The sequence below is a fragment of the Anopheles funestus genome (assembly GCF_943734845.2).
Source record: "Anopheles funestus chromosome X unlocalized genomic scaffold, idAnoFuneDA-416_04 X_unloc_75, whole genome shotgun sequence".
NCBI classification, from domain to species: Eukaryota; Metazoa; Arthropoda; class Insecta; order Diptera; family Culicidae; genus Anopheles; species Anopheles funestus.
This window is the reverse complement of record NW_026045204.1, coordinates 12,501-30,000: the sequence shown is the minus strand read 5'-3', so window position 1 is coordinate 30,000 and position 17,500 is coordinate 12,501. Positions and strand designations below refer to the sequence as shown.

Here is a 17,500-nt window from a genome sequence, read left to right as displayed (position 1 = left end):
CACATCGGTATACCTGTCGCTACTCAGGCAACTCGTGTGCGTGGATTGGATCGAGCTCATGGGGTGTGTAGAGATTCCATGTTATAATTGCAAGTCCATATCCACTTTATAGGTTAAAGTCATAAGTTGTGATTGCACAACCATACTTCATAAGAGTTTAATAACTCTTCAACTAACTTTCGTTCTGGTGTCTTGGTATCAAATCGCATAAGACACAAGATTCTACTGGCCAAATAGAATCTAGCACATTGGTTAACCTGGCGCCGCAGTCAACTCATGTGCTTGGATCGGATCGAGCTATTGAGTATTGGGCCTGCATACTCGCTCATCCGTATCCTTTGCGTACCGCCCCATGGCCCCGTCCTTAGAGTTAATGACTAATAGGCTTAACTCTTTGTATGTCTGCACCACAGTTCCCGTTCGTTCCGTGCCGTGGCCGGATACGTATTGCACAACAGTAGATACCATCACCTGACGTATCTAACACACCACTATTGTAACTCGTCGTCGAAGGACCTTTCAAGTGCCTGATGGCCAGGGGAGCTCTTACACGGCACGGAGACACAGTGATGCTCGCCCATCACAGTGTACAACGATCGAGTTTGCTTAAGTGTCTGGGTACCTACACACCAGACACAATGCAATGGCCACGGATCCACACAAGGCACATCACATGCAGAAAGCTTCACCAGATTATGACACATACCACACTCTTGTAACTCGTCGTCGAAGGGGCGTTCAAAGTGCCTTACGGCTAGGGGAGATCTAGCACGGCACGGAGACACAGTGATGGTTGCCCATCAAAGTGTACAACGATCGAGTTTGCTTTCCGCGCAAGCGTTCTAAGTGTCTGGGTACCTACACACCAGACACAATGCAATGGCCACGGATCCACACAAGGCACATCACATGCAGAAAGCTTCACCAGATTCTGACACATACCACACTCTTGTAACTCGTCGTCGAAGGGGCGTTCAAAGTGCCTTACGGCTAGGGGGGATCTAGCACGGCACGGAGACACAGTGATGGTCACCCATCAAAGTGTACAACGATCGAGTTGGCTTTCAACAAATTCTGACACATAGCAAGCGAGCGACCGAGCTACACCGAAGGCAGCTCATGGTTTTTCACTCGCGGACGATCATCAGTAATGATCCTTCCGCAGGTTCACCTACGGAAACCTTGTTACGACTTTTACTTCCTCTAAATCATCAAGTTCGGTCAACTTCAGCCATGCCAGCTGCAGCTCACGAAGGAACCGCGGAAGGTAAGCCTCCAGAAACCTCACTAAATAATCCATCGGTAGTAGCGACGGGCGGTGTGTACAAAGGGCAGGGACGTAATCAGCACTAGCTAATGACTAGTGCTTACTAGAAATTCCAGGTTCATGGGGACCGTTGCAGTCCCCAATCCCGACTAGATGGGCATTTTAGTGATTTCCCGTTCCTCTCGGAATGGGGGCGCCTATTGGCGAGAACACGCTGCGACCCACATTGTAGCACGCGTGCAGCCCAGAACATCTAAGGGCATCACGGACCTGTTATCGCTCATTCTCAGCTTGCTAAACACAAGTTGTCCCGCTAAGCAGGGCAAACGTAGCCGACGACCGCCCGTGAAGGCGCCGCCCGGCTGTAACGTCAGGTGCGCCCGGAGGCGCACTGCTGACAGCGTTCTAGTTAGCATGTTTGAGTCACGTTCGTTATCGGAATTAACCAGACAAATCATTCCACGAACTAAGAACGGCCATGCACCACTACCCTTAAATTTGAGAAAGAGCTATCAATCTGTCTTACCTCGATAAGTTTGGACCTGGTAAATTTTCCCGTGTTGAGTCAAATTAAGCCGCAAGCTCCACTTCTTGTGGTGCCCTTCCGTCAATTCCTTTAAGTTTCAACTTTGCAACCATACTTCCCCCGGAACCCGATTTTGGTTTCCCGGAAGCGACTGAGAGCACCGAATAGGGGTAGCGTCTCCCAATTGCTAATTGGCATCGTTTACGGTTAGAACTAGGGCGGTATCTAATCGCCTTCGATCCTCTAACTTTCGTTCTTGATTAAAGAAAGCATCCATGGCAAACGCTTTCGCTTCAGTTGGTCCTACGACGGTCTACGAATTTCACCTCTCGCGCCGTAATACCAATGCCCCCAACTACTTCTGTTAATCATTACCTCTAGGTTTCTGACAAACCAACGAAATCGTATAAACCGAGGTCATATTCCATTATTCCATGCAAGATTATTCTCGGCCAACGCCAACCCCACGGGGGGGCCGGACGCTTTGTCTTAGCCTGCTTTGAGCACTCTAATTTGTTCAAGGTAAATGTGAGTATCTTGAGCACCATGAGGAGCCCGTGCCGGAGTTAACCGGTAGCACGGTACTCGTTCACAGAGTAACGCCCAAGTACACCATTGTGAGTCGCAGCCGTGAGCGCGCGCACGAACGGCCCCGGCGTGTAACCGGGCGCCCGTGGCGGTCACGTGTCTGGACGGGCAATCAACTTCGAACGTTTTAACCGCAACAACTTTAATATACGCTAGTGGAGCTGGAATTACCGCGGCTGCTGGCACCAGACTTGCCCTCCACTTGATCCTTGTTGAAGGATTTATACTCAACTCATTCCAATTATGGACCATCGTTAGAGAGGTCCATATTGTTATTTCTCGTCACTACCTCCCCGTACTGGGATTGGGTAATTTACGCGCCTGCTGCCTTCCTTGGATGTGGTAGCCATTTCTCAGGCTCCCTCTCCGGAATCGAACCCTGATTCCCCGTTACCCGTCGCAACCATGGTAGTCCTCTACACTACCATCAATAGTTGATAGGGCAGACATTTGAAAGATCTGTCGTCAGTCGACAAGCGACCATACGATCTGCGTCCTTATCCAGACTTCAACTCAAGCCGCCCGGAGGCGATTGGTTTAACTAATAAGTGCACCAGTTCAGCTACCCGCGAGGGCAACAGTCCCGGCATGTTGCATGTATTAGCTCTGGATTTTCCACAGTTATCCAAGTAACTAGTGGTAGGATGATCTTGTGAATTATAGCTGTTATACTGAGCCTTATGCGGTTTCACATTCATTTATGTTTGTACTTAGACATGCATGGCTTAACCTTTGAGACAAGCGTATATTACTGGTAGGATCAACCAGAATTCGTTCCACTACAGACACACACTCGCTTAGTGGGAAATAAATTTCCACACAACTCTCTCTCTCTAGAACCATATGGAATGGCTCTTTGGTGTTGGGTAAGGCACCAATTTGTTGGGGTGTAACGGTCACCACCAACTTAAGACTTGCTTATAGGTATTTCAACGTTTTCAACTCTTAAATCGACCGTGTTTCATTATCATCTCTTCTTCTTATTAAATGCATAGAGTTCGTTCCATTGGGTAGTTCGCGTGGCGAACGGTTTGATGCAGCCCCCCGGGGGGGACCACGGCACTTTACACCGGGCATGGTGTATGCGCAACCTACAGATCACCAATATATTTGTGATCGATAATGCACACTTCTTACACGACTGACCAGTCGACAGCGCTGCCTTCCTATTATGCGTGTGTAAACCGATGTTGGGCTGCTCAACATCTTTCACGGTTACATCACTTGCACCCGAACCCATGGTGCCGATTTGGTAATATGTTGTACATGGTCTCAAGATGTACGCTTCGACCCCTTATTCAGGGGCTCAAGCTATTACCAGCAAGATCAATCCTCATCCAGACTTGAACTCGAAACACCCGGAGGCGAACGGTTTAACTAATAAGTGCACCAGTCTTGAATCCATGCGTCGGTGGAAACAATGCCGGCATGTTGCATGTATTAGCTCTGAACATAGCGAGTGATTGCCTTGTAGCTGTCGAACTGAGCGTAGAATGTGATTATCGCTCACTTGAAAGGGTCAAGCCCTTTCGAGTCGTCCGGTTTTTACGCCAGACGACTCGGTTCACCATCTTTCGGGAAGGGACCGTCTCGGTCGCAAGCTGCTCCGGTCCCCAAACAACCTGCGACAAATGATAGGAAATGCCGACATCAATACGTGTTCAGTTTGGTTTATCGCTCATAGGTCTTTTTGACCATCGATCCCTGATTATAACTCTCAATTAAACAGTCAGGAGAGTAAGGCATGCCCATCGATATCTCATCGACAGGCGATACCGCAAGAACGGCCAACGACACATCAGGTGATCGATTATTGCTACGACTTTTGCTTAATCGTTTCCACTCCTTAGAGAAAGAAACCCCCGGGGACCGTCTCGGTCGCAAGCTGCTCCGGTCCCTAAACAACCTGCGACAAATGATAGGAAATGCCGACATCAATATGTGTTCAGTTTGGTTTATCGCTCATTGGTCTGTTTGACCATCGATCCCTGATTAAACTCTCAGTAATCCAGTCGGGAGAGTAAGGCATGCCCATCGATATCTCATCGACAGGCGATACCGCTTGAACGGCCAACGACACATCAGAGGATCGTATCTTGCTACAACTTTTGCTTAATCGTTTCTTCTCCTTGGAGAAAGAAACCCCCGGGGACCGTCTCGGTCGCAAGCTGCTCCGGTCCCTAAACAACCTGCGACAAATGATAGGAAATGCCGACATCAATATGTGTTCAGTTTGGTTTATCGCTCATTGGTCTGTTTGACCATCGATCCCTGATTAAACTCTCAGTAATCCAGTCGGGAGAGTAAGGCATGCCCATCGATATCTCATCGACAGGCGATACCGCTTGAACGGCCAACGACACATCAGAGGATCGTATCTTGCTACAACTCTTGCTTAATAGTTTCCACTCCTTGGAGAAAGAAACCCCCGGGGACCGTCTCGGCCGCAAGTTGCTCCGGTCCCTAAACAACCTGCGGCATCAAATGATAGGAAAAGCCGACATCAATACGTGTTCAGTTTGGTTTATCGCTCATAGGTCTGTTTGACCATCGATCCTAGAATTCAACTTTCGAGTAAGGCATGCCCGTCGATATCTCATCGATAGGCGATACCGGTAGAACGGCCAACGACACACATCTAGGATCGCATTTACTCTTCCTTGGATGGATAACCAATACCCTAGGACCGTTTCATCGCGAGCTGCTCCGGTCCTCAAACAACTCGCGAACCACCGATAGGATGATATTAGGAATGGCCGACTTTCATCCTTTAACTCTCAGTTCTGCTTACCAAAACATAGGTACTTGGACCTTAAAGACCACTATATGTTCCCCGATCGGGGGCAATCGGAACGTCTATCCATCATCAACATCGTTTCACTCATTCCGAACCACCAAATTGGACAGACAGTACCATATTCACCAACCGATTGCTTCAACTTCGCAAACTGTATGGTAAGTTCTACTAATTTCACATCTTACCATCGACTAATAGTGCATAAATCCACTTGGAAATCACTTTTCCTTGGTCCTCGGACCTTCTACGACAACGTCCAACAAATATCCGAAGTCGTTTCCCAACTTAGACCAAGCATTTCGTATCTTTACTTCTAATCGATTTTTTCTCTCATAATTGACGATCAAAATCTAAAAACCACATTTTGAGCCAGAAGCAGTCGTCCGATCGTCCTGGGGGTAGTCTCAATCGATTTAGAAGGGCCCAATTCATAAAGATACGTACTCAGTCAAATTCATGCTTCTGGCTCACCTACCCCCTATATAGAAAACGAAAGCGTACAGGCGTGGAAAACGTGCCATTTTTCTCCATCACGGACTTTTTTTTTCTCGTTGCACCGACTCTAGTAAAAAAGTGAAATTTTTTACTAGTTACCAACTTTTGCAAATTATCATCGGATATCACTTTTCATGGTCTATAGTAAGTTCTTATCACGTTTTAGTAGTTTTTGAAAAAAAAATTTTTTTGAACTTTTCAAAATTTTTCAAAACAAAGTTTTTGTAGGCGGTTTTGTGTATGGAGGGTTACTAGTCTCGGGGTCACTGTTTGACCAAAAAACCACTATATATCATTCGAAAGGTAATTTCAAGGGCTACAAAAAATTGTTCTACGGCACCCCCCTCCGACGTCTAGTATTCGAGTTATTGGCCAAAAACCATCACTTGAGCGATTTTTCGTTCAGGGTACCCGACTCTAGTAAAAAAGTGAAATTTTTCTCGATTGACCAAGTGTTGCAAATGACCATCGGATTTCACTTTTTATGGTCTATAGTGAGTTCTGATCACGATTTGGTACTTTTTGAAAAAATTTTTTTGACGCACTTTTCAAAATTTTGCAAAACCAAAACTTTTTAGGCGGTTTTGTGTATGGAGGGTTACTAGTCTCGGGGTCACTGTTTGACCAAAAAACCACTATATATCATTCGAAAGGTAATTTCAAGGGCTACAAAAAATTGTTCTACGACACCCCCCTCCGACGTCTAGTATTCGAGTTATTGGCCAAAAACCGCAACTATAGCGGTTTTTCGTACAGGGTACCCGACTCTAGTAAAATGATGCGATTTTTACTAGTCTAGGAACTTTTTGGTCAAAAAATCAAGTATATGTCATTCGATAGATAATTTCAAGGGCTACCAAAAATTGTTCCACGACACCCCCCTGCGACGTCTAGTATTCGAGTTATTAGCCAAAAACCGCAACTTAAGCGGTTTTTCGTCCAGGGTACCCGACTCTAGTAAAATGATGCGATTTTTACTAGTCTAGGGAACTTTTTGGCCAAAAATCAAGTATATGTCATTCGATAGATAATTTCAAGGGCTACCAAAAATTGTTCCACGACACCCCCCTCCGACGTCTAGTATTAGAGTTATTAGCCAAAAACCGCAACTATAGCGGTTTTTCGTCCAGGGTACCCGACTCTAGTAAAATGATGCGATTTTTACTAGTCTAGGGAACTTTTTGGCCAAAAATCAAGTATATGTCATTCGATAGATAATTTCAAGGGCTACCAAAAATTGTTCCACGACACCCCCCTGCGACGTCTAGTATTCGAGTTATTAGCCAAAAACCGCAATTATAGCGGTTTTTCGTCCAGGGTACCCGACTCTAGTAAAATGATGCGATTTTTACTAGTCTAGGGAACTTTTTGGCCAAAAATCAAGTATATGTCATTCGATAGATAATTTCAAGGGCTACCAAAAATTGTTCCATGACACCCCCCTGCGACGTCTAGTATTCGAGTTATGGGCCAAAAACCATTCATACTTGAGCATTTTGCTCATTTTGCCTGTACGGGTACCGGGGACTAGTAAAATCAGGCCAATTTTACTAGAGTAGGGGTCCTTTTTGGTCAAAAAAACAACTTTTGCTCGTTCGATAGGGAATCGATAGGGCAACAAAAAATCGTTCTACGACCCCCCCTTCCGATGTCTAGTATTCGAGTTATGGGCCAAAAACAGTTTATAGCTAATTTTTCACTCGATTTTTCACCAAGTATCGCACATTACTCCGGTTCTATACATTGGATCGTCAATCTTTAAGATTTTATGGGTAGTTCCAACTGTTTGCTACATTTCATCCATACATCACCAACCGATTCAATGTCTGTGCTAGAAGTTATTAGAGGAATAAAAAAATTTACCCTTGGCTTTGGACCGTACAATTTTACCCATTTTTGGCCCATATTTGCCCCATAGCTCCGCCGGTATCCAAGATATGGCCACACTTTCTTCTGGCCATGGGTAGATGGCACTTGTGGCTAGATTTCTTCCATGCACCACTAATCGCTACCATGTCTGTGGCCGGAGCTATTCACGAAAGCGCCTCGCGCACTTGGTCGGATTTTTGGTCCAACTTGCACCATTTTTGGCCCATATTTGCCCTATAGCTCCGCCGGTATCCAAGATATGGCCACACTTTCTTCTGGCCATGGGTAGATGGCACTTGTGGCTAGATTTCTTCCATGCACCACTAATCGCTGCCATGTCTCTGGCCGGAGCTATTCGACGAACAACCATCGCATTTACCTAGGTACTTTTTCGGATTTTTGGTCCAACTTGCACCATTTTTGGCCCATATTTGCCCCATAGCTCCGCCGGTATCCAAGATATGGCCACACTTTCTTCTGGCCATGGGTAGATGGCACTTGTGGCTAGATTTCTTCCATGCACCACTAATCGCTACCATGTCTGTGGCCGGAGCTATTCACGAAAGCGCCTCGCGCACTTGGTCGGATTTTTGGTCCACCTGGCACCATTGTTGGCCCGTATTTGCCCCATAGCTCCGCCGGTATCCAAGATATGGCCACACTTTCTTCTGGCCATGGGTAGATGGCACTTGTGGCTAGATTTCTTCCATGCACCACTAATCGCTGCCATGTCTCTGGCCGGAGCTATTCGACGAACAACCATCGCATTTACCTAGGTACTTTTACGGATTTTTGGTCCAACTTGCACCATTTTTGGCCCATATTTGCCCCATAGCTCCGCCGGTATCCAAGATATGGCCACACTTTCTTCTGGCCATGGGTAGATGGCACTTGTGGCTAGATTTCTTCCATGCACCACTAATCGCTGCCATGTCTCTGGCCGGAGCTATTCGACGAACAACCATCGCATTTACCTAGGTACTTTTTCGGATTTTTGGTCCAACTTGCACCATTTTTGGCCCATATTTGCCCCATAGCTCCGCCGGTATCCAAGATATGGCCACACTTTCTTCTGGCCATGGGTAGATGGCACTTGTGGCTAGATTTCTTCCATGCACTACTAATCGCTACCATGTCTCTGGCCGGAGCTATTCACGAAAGCGCCTCGCGCACTTGGTCGGATTTTTGGTCCAACTTGCACCATTTTTGGCCCATATTTGCCCCATAGCTCCGCCGGTATCCAAGATATGGCCACACTTTCTTCTGGCCATGGGTAGATGGCACTTGTGGCTAGATTTCTTCCATGCACCACTAATCGCTGCCATGTCTCTGGCCGGAGCTATTCGACGAACAACCATCGCATTTACCTAGGTACTTTTTCGGATTTTTGGTCCAACTTGCACCATTTTTGGCCCATATTTGCCCCATAGCTCCGCCGGTATCCAAGATATGGCCACACTTTCTTCTGGCCATGGGTAGATGGCACTTGTGGCTAGATTTCTTCCATGCACCACTAATCGCTACCATGTCTGTGGCCGGAGCTATTCACGAAAGCGCCTCGCGCACTTGGTCGGATTTTTGGTCCACCTGGCACCATTGTTGGCCCGTATTTGCCCCATAGCTCCGCCGGTATCCAAGATATGGCCACACTTTCTTCTGGCCATGGGTAGATGGCACTTGTGGCTAGATTTCTTCCATGCACTACTAATCGCTACCATGTCTCTGGCCGGAGCTATTCACGAAAGCGCCTCGCGCACTTGGTCGGATTTTTGGTCCAACTTGCACCATTTTTGGCCCATATTTGCCCCATAGCTCCGCCGGTATCCAAGATATGGCCACACTTTCTTCTGGCCATGGGTAGATGGCACTTGTGGCTAGATTTCTTCCATGCACCACTAATCGCTACCATGTCTGTGGCCGGAGCTATTCACGAAAGCGCCTCGCGCACTTGGTCGGATTTTTGGTCCAACTTGCACCATTTTTGGCCCATATTTGCCCCATAGCTCCGCCGGTATCCAAGATATGGCCACACTTTCTTCTGGCCATGGGTAGATGGCACTTGTGGCTAGATTTCTTCCATGCACCACTAATCGCTACCATGTCTGTGGCCGGAGCTATTCGACGAACAACCATCACATTTACCTAGGTACTTTTTCGGATTTTTGGTCCAACTTGCACCATTTTTGGCCCATATTTGCCCCATAGCTCCGCCGGTATCCAAGATATGGCCACACTTTCTTCTGGCCATGGGTAGATGGCACTTGTGGCTAGATTTCTTCCATGCACCACTAATCGCTACCATGTCTGTGGCCGGAGCTATTCGACGAACAACCATCGCATTCACCTTCTCGTTGCACTTCTTCGGGAATTTGGTGCAACCAAGTTTTCACTATAACTTGGTCATTTTCCGTCCATCGGACATGCGGTTTTGGGTGTCGATACTTGACACCGCACGCTACAATATGTTCCTCCACGACCATGTGGTCCGATGCTTCCAACAGGAGCTATTCGAGGAGTACCGATTTTTCACCATTAAAAATGCTCAATTTTGCACCAACTTTTGCCTATAACTCAGGCTGTATCGATCGGATCTTCAATCTTGAAAAAGTTTTGGATAGGTGGCATCAAATGCTACATTTCGTTCTTCCACGTCAACTTTGTCCGATGTCTAACAAAAAAGTTATTCGCGAACCAAGTCCAGAACCCATGCAATGGCTGCCCTCATTGCATACATCACGGCGGTTAACTCTCGTTACTCTATACCGTGGACTTGGTACTTTTTCAGGCATTCGTTGCTACTTCTTGGTTCATGATATTCGTTTACGGTCTTCACTAGGGCATTTGGTGCTTCTTATCGGTTCATGATATTCGTTTACGGTCTTCACTAGGGCATTTGGTGCTCCTTATCGGTTCATGATATTCGTTTACGGTCTTCACTAGGGCATTTGGTGCCTCTTATCGGTTCATGATATTCGTTTACGGTCTTCACTAGGGCATTTGGTGCCTCTTATCGGTTCATGATATTCGTTTACGGTCTTCACTAGGGCATTTGGTGCTCCTTATCGGTTCATGATATTCGTTTACGGTCTTCACTAGGGCATTTGGTGCTCCTTCTCGGTTCATGATATTCGTTTACGGTCTTCACTAGGGCATTTGGTGCTCCTTCTCGGTTCATGATATTCGTTTACGGTCTTCACTAGGGCATTTGGTACTGGGCTTCCCACTTTCTACTGATCGATCCATACTCACTTGCGTGCACCTAGCCTAGGAAGGTTTCCTTGGGCTTCCCATCTTTCTACTGATCGATCCATACTCACTTGCGTGCACCTAGCCTAGGAAGGTTTCCTATGGCTTCCCATCTTTCTACTGATCGATCCATACTCACTTGCGTGCACCTAGCCTAGGAAGGTTTCCTATGGCTTCCCATCTTTCTACTGATCGATCCATACTCACTTGCGTGCACCTAGCCTAGGAAGGTTTCCTTGGGCTTCCCATCTTTCTACTGATCGATCCATACTCACTTGCGTGCACCTAGCCTAGGAAGGTTTCCTATGGCTTCCCATCTTTCTACTGATCGATCCATACTCACTTGCGTGCACCTAGCCTAGGAAGGTTTCCTATGGCTTCCCATCTTTCTACTGATCGATCCATACTCACTTGCGTGCACCTAGCCTAGGAAGGTTTCCTATGGCTTCCCATCTTTCTACTGATCGATCCATACTCACTTGCGTGCACCTAGCCTAGGAAGGTTTCCTTGGGCTTCCCATCTTTCTACTGATCGATCCATACTCACTTGCGTGCACCTAGCCTAGGAAGGTTTCCTTGGGCTTCCCATCTTTCTACTGATCGATCCATACTCACTTGCGTGCACCTAGCCTAGGAAGGTTTCCTATGGCTTCCCATCTTTCTACTGATCGATCCATACTCACTTGCGTGCACCTAGCCTAGGAAGGTTTCCTATGGCTTCCCATCTTTCTACTGATCGATCCATACTCACTTGCGTGCACCTAGCCTAGGAAGGTTTCCTATGGCTTCCCATCTTTCTACTGATCGATCCATACTCACTTGCGTGCACCTAGCCTAGGAAGGTTTCCTATGGCTTCCCATCTTTCTACTGATCGATCCATACTCACTTGCGTGCACCTAGCCTAGGAAGGTTTCCTTGGGCTTCCCATCTTTCTACTGATCGATCCATACTCACTTGCGTGCACCTAGCCTAGGAAGGTTTCCTTGGGCTTCCCATCTTTCTACTGATCGATCCATACTCACTTGCGTGCACCTAGCCTAGGAAGGTTTCCTATGGCTTCCCATCTTTCTACTGATCGATCCATACTCACTTGCGTGCACCTAGCCTAGGAAGGTTTCCTATGGCTTCCCATCTTTCTACTGATCGATCCATACTCACTTGCGTGCACCTAGCCTAGGAAGGTTTCCTATGGCTTCCCATCTTTCTACTGATCGATCCATACTCACTTGCGTGCACCTAGCCTAGGAAGGTTTCCTATGGCTTCCCATCTTTCTACTGATCGATCCATACTCACTTGCGTGCACCTAGCCTAGGAAGGTTTCCTATGGCTTCCCATCTTTCTACTGATCGATCCATACTCACTTGCGTGCACCTAGCCTAGGAAGGTTTCCTATGGCTTCCCATCTTTCTACTGATCGATCCATACTCACTTGCGTGCACCTAGCCTAGGAAGGTTTCCTTGGGCTTCCCATCTTTCTACTGATCGATCCATACTCACTTGCGTGCACCTAGCCTAGGAAGGTTTCCTTGGGCTTCCCATCTTTCTACTGATCGATCCATACTCACTTGCGTGCACCTAGCCTAGGAAGGTTTCCTATGGCTTCCCATCTTTCTACTGATCGATCCATACTCACTTGCGTGCACCTAGCCTAGGAAGGTTTCCTATGGCTTCCCATCTTTCTACTGATCGATCCATACTCACTTGCGTGCACCTAGCCTAGGAAGGTTTCCTATGGCTTCCCATCTTTCTACTGATCGATCCATACTCACTTGCGTGCACCTAGCCTAGGAAGGTTTCCCTTTGGTACCGACTTCCATCTACGCACTCGATATAACCTAGGTACTTGGTACCGATGATGGTTAACACTCAAGCATTTCTTGCATCCTGCGTGCAAGGTACCAATTTTCACTTCTTAGGTACGTTTATGGGCCCGCATTTATCCAATATCGCTCCGATGGCCTTTCGCATTATTTCATCCGATAGCCCTTGCCAAAAGCTACCAAAAGTTCCTCCACGGCCATGTGCTCCGACGCTTAGTTTAGGAAATATTCGAAAAAATTCATCTTAGGAAAAATTTTCTTATTGGAAAATCACCTTAAATCGATGGCCATTTTTTGGGCAAAAACTTTAACGTCTTCCCGACTTTGCGGGAATTGCGAATTTTAGGCACCCAGAGAAAATCTTTTACTTTAAGGGGGCGGCCGCGAAGTTGCCCAAAGTCTCGGACACAAAAATTCTCAAGTTCCCCACTCTAGTAAAGCGCCCTATGAGTATCTCCTGGCCCGCGAGCTCTGCGAGCGGGCCAGCTTCGGCGATTTTTGCCTTTTCGCCTAGGCGGTTCTTCTACGAAATTGGTCCACAGCTTTTGCTCAGAAAGCTAGCATTTGTTGCAACAGTTAGGTACTTGGTACCACATTTTGGTATCCATTTGGGCATTTGTGGCAACTACTCGGTACTTTGGCCCACATTTCGCTCTACTCGGGCTTCTATGGTGGTACTTGTCGGTACTTCTGGCCAACTTAGGCCAATTGGGTGCAACTTGTGGGTACTCTGTGGGTACTTTAGGGCATATTGTGTCTTTCGGGTGAACCTTCGCGATACTTCATGGGTACTGATGGCCAACTTAGGAACATTCAGTGCAACCTTTGGGCCTAAGGAAATTTGTCCAACTCTTTGGACTTAGAAAATTTTCTGGACTTAGAAAATTTTCTGGACTTGTAAAAATTTTCAAATGTTCAATTTGGCCCACATTTCGCTCTACTCGGGCCTCTATGGTGCTACTTGGCGGTACTTTTGGCCAACTTAGGCCAATTGGGTGCTCTTTGTGGGTACTCTATCGGTACTTTTGGCCAACTTAGGCCAATGGGGTGCTATATGTGGGTGCTCTATCGGTACTTTTGGCCATGTTAGGCCCATTCGGTGCTATATGTGGGTGCTCTATCGGTACTTTTGGCCATGTTAGGCCCATTCGGTGCTATTTGTGGGTACTCTATCGGTACTTTTGGCCAACTTAGGCCCATGGGGTGCTCTTTGTGGGTACTCTATCGGTACTTTTGGCCATGTTAGGCCCACTCGGTGCTATTTGTGGGTACTCTATCGGTACTTTTGGCCATGTTAGGCCCACTCGGTGCTATTTGTGGGTGCTCTATCGGTACTTTTGGCCAACTTAGGCCAACTGGGTGCTATTTGTGGGTACTCTATCGGTACTTTTGGCCAACTTAGGCCAACTCAGTGCTTCTTGTGGGTACTCTATCGGTACTTTTGGCCAACTTAGGCCCATTCGGTGCTATTTGTGGGTACTCTATCGGTACTTTTGGCCAACTTAGGCCAACTCAGTGCTATTTGTGGGTACTCTATCGGTACTTTTGGCCAACTTAGGCCAACGCGGTGCTATTTGTGGGTACCCTATCGGTACTTTGGGACATATTATGTCCTTCGGGTGAACCTTCTCGATACCTCATGGGTACTTGTGGCCAACTTAGGAAAATTCAGTGCAACCTATGGGCCTTTGGAAATTGTTTCAACACTTTGGACTTAGAAAATTTTCTGGACTTAGAAAATTTTTTGGACTTAGAAAAATTTTCAACTTCTGTATCTTCTTCATCATGTTCCATTTTGTGGGACTTAGAAAATTTTCTGGACTTAGAAAATTTTTTGGACTTAGGAAATTTTTCAACACTTGTAAAATTTTTGTTCCTTCTTTGAAGAAGAATACTTTCCACTATTAGCTTCTTTCTCTTTTTCTTCTTAGTTGTCTTCTTATTTTCGGTCCGAGAGCGCCGACACTTGTAAAATTATCTAAGTCCGAAGACTTTTGGAATGAACCAAAAGTCAACGAACACAATACATCAACCCTATCAACATCAAGTGGCAACCCGAAGGAAGCGCAGCGGCCAGCCCATGTACAACGCGAAGTTGTAGCATGCAACCAACCAACCGCTAACCTCCAACGGCACTCAATGTATTCGTTACACATGGGCGCACCTGCACCACACTGTCGTGACCATCCAACGAGCCGTCGGTTCGGTCGTGTGTTACAAGCACCCCATCACATAGGCATAGAGTCACCACACAGTGTTCTTCAACACTCTCGTCACATGGTGCAAGTCACGGTACGCACCACCAATGTGCACTGGTTGGCCAATTCCAGCACACACGGGGCGCGCACGCGCAAGCACTAACCACCAAGCATGGGTCGCCTGAGAGGATCGATGCGAACGCATCTCTACAACTTGAAGCTCCCAGCCTGTAGTCCCGTCGTTTGCGGGCGGTCGTAGGTGTCGAAACTAGTGATATCCACAGTCGGCAAGCTCGTCCACCGGTGTTCCCAACATGTATGGTACTAACACGTGCAGCGCGAACCCGCCCTTTGCGGCCTAGTAGTAAGCGGGGATGAGACGCCAGTGTGCCAATGGACAGCACGGACGGTTCTCGGAGGGTTGTTAGGCCCGCTAGCTTACGACCACCTAATGGGTATAAGAAGCGCTATCAGCTCGGATTGGATACGACCTTAGAGGCGTTCAGGCATAATCCAGCGGACGTAGCGTCATACCATAGTCCGTTCGAACTAGTATTGAGCCAGTGGTCCGTACCTGTGGTTCCTCTCGTACTGCACAGGAATTCCGTTAAGATAGCGACAAACAATGCACACCAGTAGGGTAAAACTAACCTGTCTCACGACGGTCTAAACCCAGCTCACGTTCCCTTGAAAGGGTGAACAATCCTACGCTTGGTAAATTTTGCTTTACAATGATAGGAAGAGCCGACATCGAAGGATCAAAAAGCCACGTCGCTATGAACGCTTGGCGGCCACAAGCCAGTTATCCCTGTCTACTGGAGAAGGTCGTAAGGTCATACTTCGAGGGACGTGAGCTGATCTTCGACACACGTGATGGCCCCGTCGTACGTCCCATCACTGCTGGAGTTCCACAGGGGTCCATCCTGGGCCCGACCCTGTGGAACCTGATGTATGACGGAGTGCTGAAAGTTGCGTTACCACCCGGCGTAGAGATCATCGGCTACGCGGACGATCTTGTCGTTCTCGCCCCGGGCACAACGCCATCGACAGCAGCAGCTACAGCGGAGGAGGCTGTGTCAGCGGTAGACCGGTGGTTGCGAGAACACCACTTGGAGCTGGCACACGCCAAGACTGAGATGACGGTGATATCCAGTCTTAAGAATCCTCCGGAGGGCATCTCAATCACCGTTGGAGGCGTGGTCGTCCCGTATTCGCGGACCCTGAAGTATCTGGGAGTTCGTCTCCAGGACCATCTCTCCTGGGTACCGCACGTGACGTCGATCACTGAGAAGGCGACGCAGGTTGTGCAGGCAGTAAACCGCCTGATGCCGAACCACCAGGGGCCGAAGACCTCCAAGTCTCGCTTGCTGGCGGCAGTCGCAGACTCCGTCATGCGTTACGCCGCCCCGGTCTGGCACGGCGCTCTGGCCAATCGGGAGTGCCGCAGGTTGTTGCAGCGTGTCCAGCGGAAGTCTGCGATTCGAGTTGCCCGGGCTTTTGCAACTGTCCGGTACGAGACTGCCGTGCTGTTGGCTGGACTTGTGCCGATCTGCAGAGCGGTGGAGGAGGACACCCGAGTCCACAGTCGTCGTGGTACGCGCACCAGTGGCGAACTTCGGACCGAGGAGCGACAGCGGACCATCGCCGAGTGGCAGTCGGCGTGGAATGTTGATGCCGCAGCAGAGGGAGCCAGCAAGTACGTCAGGTGGGCCCACCGTACGATCCCGGACATCGGATCGTGGCAGTCGCGGAACCACGGAGAGGTTACCTTCCATCTGTCGCAGGTACTATCCGGTCACGGATTTTTCCGTGAGTACCTTTGCGACATGGGTTTCACCTCATCCCCGGACTGCACGTGGTGCCCTGGCGTCGCTGAGAGTGCCGAGCATGCTATGTTCGTGTGCCCTCGCTTTGCTGCCATCCGGAGGCAACTGTTGGACGGCGTAGTTCCGGAGTCGCTGGAGGGTTACATGCTTCAGTGTCCGGAGAACTGGAGTAACGTGTGTGAGGCTGCCAAACGAATCACGCATGCGCTGCAGCGTGACTGGGACGAGTTCCGGACCATGTTGGCGTCCCAGGGAATGTTGCCGGATAATGTCCACCGACCGGATCCTGATGCGGTTCGACGTGCTCGCTATGATCGACGTAACGTCGCGCGAAACCGGCAGAGGGCGCAGCAACGGGAGGAGCAGCGGGGTGGGCGGCCGCCATCACCACCCCCTTCACCGAGGACCATCGAACGTAGAGCTGCTGTTCGCGAACGGGTCGCTCGCCATCGTCAGCGGCTACGTGAGTTGATAGCGGAAGTGCGTCGGGCCGCGTCACCCGAAAGTAACGACGACAGCACCAGCGACGAGGAGGACCATCGTGGTTACATTCTCCACGTCGGTAGATCGTCGAATGATGAGTCGAGGGATGGTCTTAACGCGGCCGAAACAGCCGCCGCCGCCGAGGCAGAGAACTCCTCGCGTTAAGACTGCGCAGAACATCCGGGAAGAGCGGTAGAGGTAGGCCCAGCGGGGCATTGCGCATGCAAGGCTTTAGTTATCCACGTTACGTGATTAAAGGATTCTATTCTAAATAAAGTGATAGGTGCTGATAAGCACGGTATAGGGAAGCGTTAAGCGCAGAAAACTTCCGCCCCGTACGAAACCCTCGCGGGTGATGATGCGGAAGGGTGTGAGGGATGGGT

General features: G+C 48.5%; 1 pseudogene; it reads right to left on the bottom strand.

Annotated features, from left to right (window-relative positions):
• Positions 1 to 14,966: 14,966 nt before the first annotated feature.
• The window catches only part of LOC125774045 (large subunit ribosomal RNA), a 6,152-nt pseudogene continuing 3,618 nt past the window's right edge, over positions 14,967 to 17,500 (bottom strand).